This window comes from Poromitra crassiceps, assembly GCF_964638095.1.
Source record: "Poromitra crassiceps genome assembly, chromosome: 13".
Classification (NCBI taxonomy): domain Eukaryota; kingdom Metazoa; phylum Chordata; class Actinopteri; order Beryciformes; family Melamphaidae; genus Poromitra; species Poromitra crassiceps.
In genome coordinates, this window is record NC_139644.1 from 29,145,951 (window position 1) to 29,155,006 (window position 9,056).

The window sequence follows — 9,056 nt, forward strand, 5'->3', positions numbered from 1 at the left end:
AAGAATATACAGAATAAAGATAACATTTGAACATTTGAAGAAAGCAGGAGAGTGGAGGAGGGAGGGAGAGGGAGGAGGGAGGAGAGGGGGGAGGTGGGGAGAAAATAGGAAATGTGGAGGAGGAGAGAACAGAGGAGGAGAGATGAGGGTGCAGGGGAGGGAGAGCCAGGGTAGGGGTAGGGTCTAGGGTTGGGGGAGGGGAGGGAGTAGGATACGGGCCCGGATTAGGGCGAGGGTGGGGAGAAATGGGAAATGTGGAGGAGGGGAGAACAGAGAAGGAGAGGGTGCAGGGGAGGGAGAGCAGGGGGAATGTGAGAGGGAGGAGAGGGCAGAGAGGAGGAGAGAACAGAGAAGGAGAGGTGGGAGGGCGCAGGGGAAGGAGAGCAGTGGGAATGTGAGAGAGGGGAGAGGACAGAGAGGAGGAGAGAACAGAGAAGGAGAGGTGGAAGGGTACAGGGGAGGTAGAGTAGAGGTAGGGTCTAGGGTGGAGGGAGGGAGTAGGATACGGGCCCGGATTAGGGCGAGGGTGGGGAGAAAATGGGAAATGTGGAGGAGGAGAGAACAGAGAAGGAGAGGTGGGAGGGTGCAGGGAAAGGAGAGCAGGGGGAATGTGAGAGAGGGGGGAGGACAGAGAGTAGAGGTAGGGTCTAGGGTGGAGGGAGGGAGTAGGATACGGGCCCGGATTAGGGCGAGGGTGGGGGAAAAATGGGAAATGTGGAGGAGGAGAGAACAGAGAAGGAGAGGTGGGAGGGTGCAGGGGAAGGAGAGCAGGGGGAATGTGAGAGAGGGGGGAGGACAGAGAGGCAGAGAAGGAGAGGTGGGAGGGTGCAGGGGAAGGAGAGCAGGGGGAATGTGAGAGAAGGGAGAGCAGGAAGTGGCAGGGATTCAGGAAAATAGGGGAGAAGAGGAGAAGGAGCAGAGGGGGGGAGAATGAGGAGAGAGCAGGAGAAGGGAGGGGGGGGCGGTGGGATGTGGGGGAGGAAAGAGCATGGAAAGAGAGGAGAACAAGAAGGGGGAAGAAGGGAAGAAGCGGGGGAAGGGGGAAAGAGAGGGGGGGGGGAGAAGATCAGACAAATGACTACTCTAAGCATTAACCAGAGCTAACTGGGACATAGTATCTAGCTAATCTACAGCCTAATCTGGCCTATCCTACCCTGCTCTAGTCTGATTTTAGCCTGAACACTAACAGGTCAGCCTTAGGCTGTAGCTAATCTATCGCCTACCTAAGCTGTTCTAAACCAACCGGCAGCCCTCGACCAGTGATGAAGAGCACCGATGCCCCCCGACCCGGCCCCCGCCCACATAAGGCGTGGGAGGGAAGGCCAGGCCGGGACACAGCGGCACCCCCTCACCCCCAGTGAACGCAAGAAAACCTTTCCACCATATGGATCGCCGCATGGATTGCCCCAGTGACTTGGCTGAGGAGGAACCTTGTGAGGTCGTTGTGCTAGGGGCCAATTGCTGCGGCCCGGGCGGACCCAGCCCCCACGCGACCCGCCCCCCCAGCCCCCAGCCACCAGCATAGTGACTGAGAGCGTGAGAGCAGGCCACGCGGGGGACGGGCCCACCCAGGCCACAGCAGCGGACCCCCATCTGGGGACTCCCCTCCGAGACAGGCCGAGAGATGCCGGGCTAAACCATGCACAGAGTTTCCGATAATGAAACTCTGTGAATGGTTTATTATGGAAATAAAATGTACAAGAGAACAGAAAATTGAAAATGTAAAAAAGAGTCCAACAGAAGGGATATAAAAATGTAATTTTTAAATTATCCTAAGATCAGGGAAGGGAGTTGAAAATCTAAAAAGTAGAGTCCAAAAAGAAATAGAAAATGCAGTCTTTAAGTGTTCGTAGGTTTAGAGAATACTAGTTAATTAGCTAGGTGACAAAAAGGGGTAACAAGATTGGGAGTTCCATGAGGATGATCTGAGGAATCCATGAGTCCGCGTTGGTGACATGGATTAAGAGGAGGGGTGGGGAGGATAGGAGTCGGAGGTGATGATTAAGAGGAGGGGAGGATAGGAGTTGGAGGTGATGATGAGGCGGGGGGGGGGGCTGGGGGGGCGCCCCCCCCTTCCCTTAGGCAAGCAGGTGACCAGGATGATGAGGATAGGGGTCGGTGATGGTGATGAGCCCGGGGTGTCAGACAGTAGAAGGAGTAGTGGGTAGATGGCCTAGAGTGACGACAGGTGGCTAGGGCGATGACGGCCGGACCTAGGGCTGCAGCGGTGGGGTGTACGTCAGGCCAATGAAGGACACCTGAGGGGGAGAGAGAGAAGAGAGCGGGGGAATCTGCGCAGAGGTGGAACTAACTCTATAGACAACAATAAAATTAGGTCAAATCAAAATTTATTAGGATTATTTAGGATGACTAATATTATACTGCTAATTCAGGTCTAGGTAGTCTAGGTCTAAGTTTATACTGATACTGCTGGCTTGAGATAGCCCGCTCAGCAGTTCAGGACTAAGTTTATTCACCAGCTATTTGATTTTATATCTGAGCTACTGGGTCGGCTGATGCCATATTATTAAATTAGGTCAAGTCTAAGTTTATACTGATACTGCTGGCTTGAGATAGCCCGCTCAGCAGTTCAGGACTAAGTTTATTCATCAGCTATTTGATATTATATCCGAGCTACTGGATCGGCTGATGCCATATTATTAAATTAGGTCAAGTCTAAGTTTATATTGATACTGCTGGCTTGTGATAGCCCGCTCAGCAGTTCAGGACTAAGTTTATTCACCAGCTATTTGAATTTATATCTGAGCTATTGGATCGGCTGATGCCATATTATTAAATTAAATTAGGTCAAGTCTAAGTTTATACTGATACTGCTGGCTTGAGATAGCCCGCTCAGCAGTTCAGGACTAAGTTTATTCACCAGCTATTTGATTTTATATCTGAGCTACTGGATCGGCTGATGCCATATTATTAAATTAGGTCCAGTCTAAATTTATACTGATACTGCTGGCTTGAGATAGCCCGCTCAGCAGTTCAGGACTAAGTTTATTCACCAACTATTTGATTTTCTATCTAGGCTACTGGGTCGACTGATGCCATATTATTTAAATTAGGTCAAGTCTAAGTTTATACTGATATTGCTGGCTTGAGACAGCCCACTCAGCAATTCAGGATTGTATGTAGCCTACTCAAGAGCTAATAAATATTTCTAGAGAGTACTTTGCTAGGTGTTTATATGCCTGTCATGTGGACAGATTTTGTCACCATGGGTGTCCAGGTAGTGCGGCTGTAGATTCCCTGCCTATACCAACATGAGGGTCGCAGGTTCGCACCTCCGTGTTACCTCCGGCTTGGTGGGGAGTCCATACAGGCACAATTGGCCGTATCTGCAGGTGGGAAGCCGGATTAAGGGTATGAGTCCTGGTCGCTGCACTAGTGCCTCCTCAGGTCGGTCAGGGGCGCCTGTTCGGGGAGGAAGGGAACTGGGGTGAATAGTGTGACACGCTATGTCCTGCTGGTGAAACTCCTCACTGTCAGGTGAAAAGAAGCGGCTGGCTGGGTCTGGGGGGGGGGGGGGGGGGGGGGGACAAAACAACCGTCACCGTGATAGCGTAAAAACAAGATGCAGTCACAAAACTTTACAGGTATGGAGTTGACATCAAAATGAAGGCCGAATTCCAAAATGGGTGTGATCCGAGCAAGGCCGCCCCCCCCCCCCCACACACACACACCCACACACACCCACATTGCCCCCACCCACTTTATGCCCCTGGCCCACATTCTGGGCGCGGGCGTTGCGTCTGGTGTGATCCCATCGCAAGAAAGCTCTCTAGTTTATTAGCGCTTGTGTTGACCAAGAGGCAATTATGGAAGCATTTAATGGAAAATCAGTCATCTTTTGTTTCCTTTAACAATCAGGGTTAGAAAACACACGTGAAGATACTGTAAGAAGGCTTTTGATGATGCACTTTTTATCACTTCCCCATAAGGAGCATTATGATTATATTCATGGCTGCCCCCGCTCATACGTGTGTATTTCTTACACACGCACACACTCAAGTGTCCTCCCTTGTCATCTCCTCTCCAAGAAAATGCTGACGATGTGGCCTTTTCTTCCCCTTCATCTCTCTCACCCGCTCCCCCTCACCCACCCGGCCTCCTCACCCGCCCCTCCTGTTTAACAGCACACGTTTCCGTCCCATGAATTATGTATCTGATTAATTAAGCCCGTCATTATAGTATACGGTCAACTGGAAATTCCCCTCTGTTCCAGTTCAAACATAAAACGGACCGCTCCCCCACCCCTCCCCCCCCCCCTATCTCCTCTGCCGTCGTTGGCAGCTATGTGATATGGATGAGAGGGAGGGTCCAGGGTATTTGTTGTAGCCCTTGGGATGTTGCGTGGCATTGCACAGGGGAATACTGTACAACAACATAACAAGATAACAAGATAAAGGCCTCGTGTTTCACTTCAAAGCGGAATGGCCGGTTGAATAGAAGCTGAGTGAAACACAATCCGTGCCATGGTGCTTTCAAAGAGCAGCATCTGCATGCCTGAAAGCAGTGTAGGAAATACATTTTAAAAAGGGTATTCTGGGGCGACCTTTGACCCCACTGTCTAAAAAATGGAGGCATTTGCAAAATGTTCGTGGCACTTAAAAAAATAAGAAGCAATTAGTCCATAAAGTTGCTCAAGTGTAGTGTGAACAACAACGCTGTTTGTACGAGTGTGTTCTTCATCGTCTTCTTCTGGCAACCAGCTTGCAGGTGCTGAGTGTGTGTTAGAGACGCAAATTGGAATTAAATGAATTGAATGAAACTAAAATTGGCGAAATCTTGTGGTCAATTTTTGCAATCACGGTTTTTAGGGGCATTCTGAGGGGCATTTTACCCTTGCCCCTGGCTAATTTCCCACACTGGCTGGGGTATTTTGGAGGGGTTCAGGGGCTATTGATAGTATTCTGTTACATCACCACATGGCCATCTTGATAGGAAAATAACAGGTGATTGTAATCAATTAACAGGTGATTACAATCAAGTGACACAAGCAGCCAATGAGCCGTGTGTATTGTAGCGCCATATTGGTAGGAAAATGCTTGTGACATCATGGGAATACTATGAATACAGGATATGGATATGCACACACTGGATGTACCGCCTCTTAGCGCTTTTGCTCTTCGTACAATAACGCGTCTATCTACCTATCTCACTCACAGTGGAACGATCACGTTAAGGTGCTATGCTAATCCAAGCCTAGTCTACATGTAGCTGCAGCGCGATGCCTACATTCCCCTCTTCCTCTACACTGCACCATGTCTCAGGCATGTTTAGCACTGAGAACCTCAGAGGTGTAAATCTCCCACAAACCCCTAATCCCTGGCAGGCTGCAATGTCCCCACCCTGGTGCCGTCTACGCAATAAATCGGCGTAGCAGTTATTGATCTGTGCTGCGCTTGTGAAGGTGGCCTCTCTTGGCAGGTCGAAGACAGTAAAAGTACATGGGACATGCATGCACATCTGACAGCTGGGACTAGATGTTCAGACACGTGAGAGATGATAGAAGTTGTGCAGGTAAAGCTTGCTTGCCGTTTGTCTCTCTGTAACACACAAACAGACATTCTCCAGGCACCACGAGGGCCGATGGGAGGCGGCCTCTGCGTTGTGAATCCTTTGACCTTTCATCGATCCCGGGCTTCAATACCTCTCTATAGATCCCACCTCTTTTCCTGTACAGAGATCAGTCATGTAGCAGTCCACTACCACTCTAAGGCCAGCAGCACTGCTTTTTATGCACGCAACTACACTAAGATTAGGCTATAGTATTGGCTAGTCAGTGATATGGCAAGGTCTACAAGCTAGGCTATGCTAATCCAGCACAGTCTGTCTCTCTGGGACTGGGAGTGATCGCTTTTGCATGAACACTTGAAGATTTGTCTCTTCCCAGCGAGCACAAAACGTTTTTTCAACGTTGATTTTTAGTTTAAATCTGGGTGATATTGGGTTTGAACGTCTAAGACCTAATTTCACCCTCTTTTCAACCGGCTAAAATGCTATATAGTATAGGCTATGTGGTGTACAATACTATAAAATAATGAATTCAGTTCCTGCAGCAACGCGCATGCGCAAGTACTATACTAGCTGTGACTGACTGACCAAAGCAAGTCTGCACCGGTCTGCACCAAGTGCGGAACGAGGTGCTCTGGGCACGCTATGTTATTGTAACATACTGTATACGAGGCTCTGTGTACTCGACTCGTGTTAAATTAAGTTAACCTCTGAAGCCATACAGCCTACAGACTATAGATGCACACACACACAACATAATTTTAGTCTGTTCATAATATGATAGTCTCGTACGCATCACATAAAATAACTACCCCAGTGTGTGGTTTGTTTGGCTAACGGATAGCTAGCCATTAGCTCTTATTATTATCCCTACACAACGTTACAGGTAAGCAACTGCCGATCCTTTTCATGTTTTAATTAAATACACATATTTCACGTCCACTTTGGCCATATCGTTGATATTTGCGCATATTTTTGATCGCGGTCTTTGACGTAAATATCACAGCATAACGTAACGAGAAGCTAACTAGCGTTAGCTGTGGCTGTGTTTTCGCTATCTGAACCCAAGTTCACGTTAACGTTAACAGCTAAATAAGAAATAGTAAACCTTGTTATCAGTAATCTGCATAATGAGAAACTCATACACAGATAAAGGTAACAGCAGGTAGGCTACTGATATAAACAGTAAATGCCTGTCTATGCCTGTGTTTCTGTTTGTATGTTTTTAGTATCTAATGTATGTTTGTTTATTGCTGTAGGGTATAATTTAGTCTACTGTACATAATTTCAGATGTCATTACGAAACAACAAGGCTATGGCAGGTGACACTGAGTGGCTCTACTGGGGCGTCTGGTATGGCCATCCAGTGAGGGAAACATACCTGCTCCTTGCCCAAAAAAAGAGAGATGGCATGACCTTTATAAGGTAAGATTATATGGCTTATCCATGTTCAAGTTAACAACATGACCCTAACACAATACACTGTAACATCAGGTACAGTATGTGATCGTACATGTATGCGAGTCCAGTTAAGTTACCATATGTGCATTGTGTGTTTCAGACTGCCACAGCCAGGTATCTGCACAGCTCAGGGATTACTGAAGTATCCCAGCAAGATGGAGCAAGGTGACCCTCTACTCCAAGCAGGGCTTCAGGTATGACCTCACCTTCACCCACTCATGCCTCCTTGGCCAACAAGGTGAAATAGTCATATTTAATTTCACTGGGACTTATTTTTCCCTCCGTGTATCTTTCTCAAGGTGAGCGCCTACACTCCAGACAGTGTGTCCCAGGCATTGGAGTACCTGAAGGAGGTCCTGATCGTCATCCAGCGGCACAACCACATCCTGTCTGCACGGGCACACATCCCACCTGCTACAGCGAGCGTGGACCAGCATGCACGACTCTTGACAGTGAGTACCTGATTGTGTCTCCTGTCCAGATTGTGTTAAAAACATTTTATACAACCTCACACAGACAAGACTCAAGTCATTACTATTGCTTCAGACAAAATCATTTCCAAGGTTGCTCAGTGTTTAACTGTATGGTCTAATCTTAGAAATATTGGTGTTATTTTGATCAGGCTATGTCCTTTGATCAAGTTAAGTCATTGTCCTGTACATGCCACCCCCCCCCCCCCCCACCCATTTTAGAAACAAACACTCAGGTCTGTTGTGTCACACAGATTATTATTGATGCCTTTTGTATCATCCCACCTGGAGTACTGTAATTCCCTTTTGACATGCCTCACCGGTCCCTGGACTGTCTACAAATGGTCCAGTACACTGCTGTTGACTAAGGCCGCATGCCCACAGGGATTGTTTTTTTGTTTTTTGTTTTTTCCCCAGGTCAGAATGCTTTGGAAATCATGTCCAGAGTGCTTCCAACGTGCACAGACACAGCATTTATTTGTTGCTGCTGAAAAAAATTGACATTGATGAGTAGCCTGCCTCTCCAAAAGTGTAACTTTTCTCTGCTTGAGGCGCCCAGAGCACCCTGCCCAAAAACACTAGCCATCGAGAGCGTTTAAACACCAGGTGCGGTGCTGGGAAGAGGAGCGCTCCTAGAGCGTCCTTACCATAGAGAATGAATTGCAGAAAGGCGCTGGCAGCTCAAACAGATGTTCCCTGTGGACACAGCTGCTTAGTCCAGCACGACATGTCACATCACATCCATCTTAGCTTCCTTACATTGGCTTCCATCAAGTTTAAGGTTCTTGTAATCACTTATGAAGCCCTGCATGGTCAGGCACCTGTGTAAATCTGTGACCTGATCCATCCCTACATCACCAGTCAATGTGACTGCTCTGTGAAAGGTGCTATATAAATAAACGTTACTTTCTTAGTTAATTGCTTACTTACTTAGCTGGATTCAATTTACACCTGGCATTAAAACAGGTCCAGGATCTACATCAAAAATGTGATTCATCCTGTTTAATCCATGCCAACTATGTCTCTTTTCATCTATCATCTACAACGTGTATCTATCAGTCTGATGTGTCCCATGTTTGTGTTTTCCCTACAGTGGTGAAGTGTCAGTGTGGTGTCTGCAGAGCCTGCTCGCCTCCAACACAACCCACCATCATCAAGACCTGGACCCAGGAGCTGCTGACGCCAGCATGATGGCAGCATACAGATGCCAGCTTTTTGCACACCACACACACTCGACACTGATCTACACAAAGTTACACTCACCACACACACTCGACACTGATCTACACAAAGTTACACTCACACTGACCCTTTCTGATGCTGCCATTTGGTTGTGTCAGCTCCTGCTCTCTAGCTGTGATTGGACACTCTGGGGTCAGACAAGTGAACTCTCATTCAAAGGAAGAAGAAAAAGAAGAAAAGAGACAGAGAGGGTCTCTGTCTCTTTTCTTCTTTTTCTTCTTTTCATTGCTGTTTATTATTATTCATTGTCCACTGTGTTCTTTATTTGATTTAGATTGCACATTGTCTAATCGTTTTGTTTTTGTAAATGATTAATTTATTTGAAATGTATTCTCTCTTCGTGTCTTTGATAATACC

General features: G+C 47.5%; 1 long non-coding RNA gene across 1 annotated transcript; it reads left to right on the forward strand.

Annotated features, from left to right (window-relative positions):
* Positions 1-6,873: 6,873 nt before the first annotated feature.
* On the forward strand, positions 6,874-8,556 carry LOC310788467. Its single transcript, XR_014553299.1, has 4 exons — positions 6,874-6,951; positions 7,088-7,181; positions 7,287-7,439; positions 8,551-8,556. It is a non-coding gene; the product is annotated as an uncharacterized lncRNA (long non-coding RNA).
* The last annotated feature ends 500 nt before the right edge of the window (positions 8,557-9,056 follow it).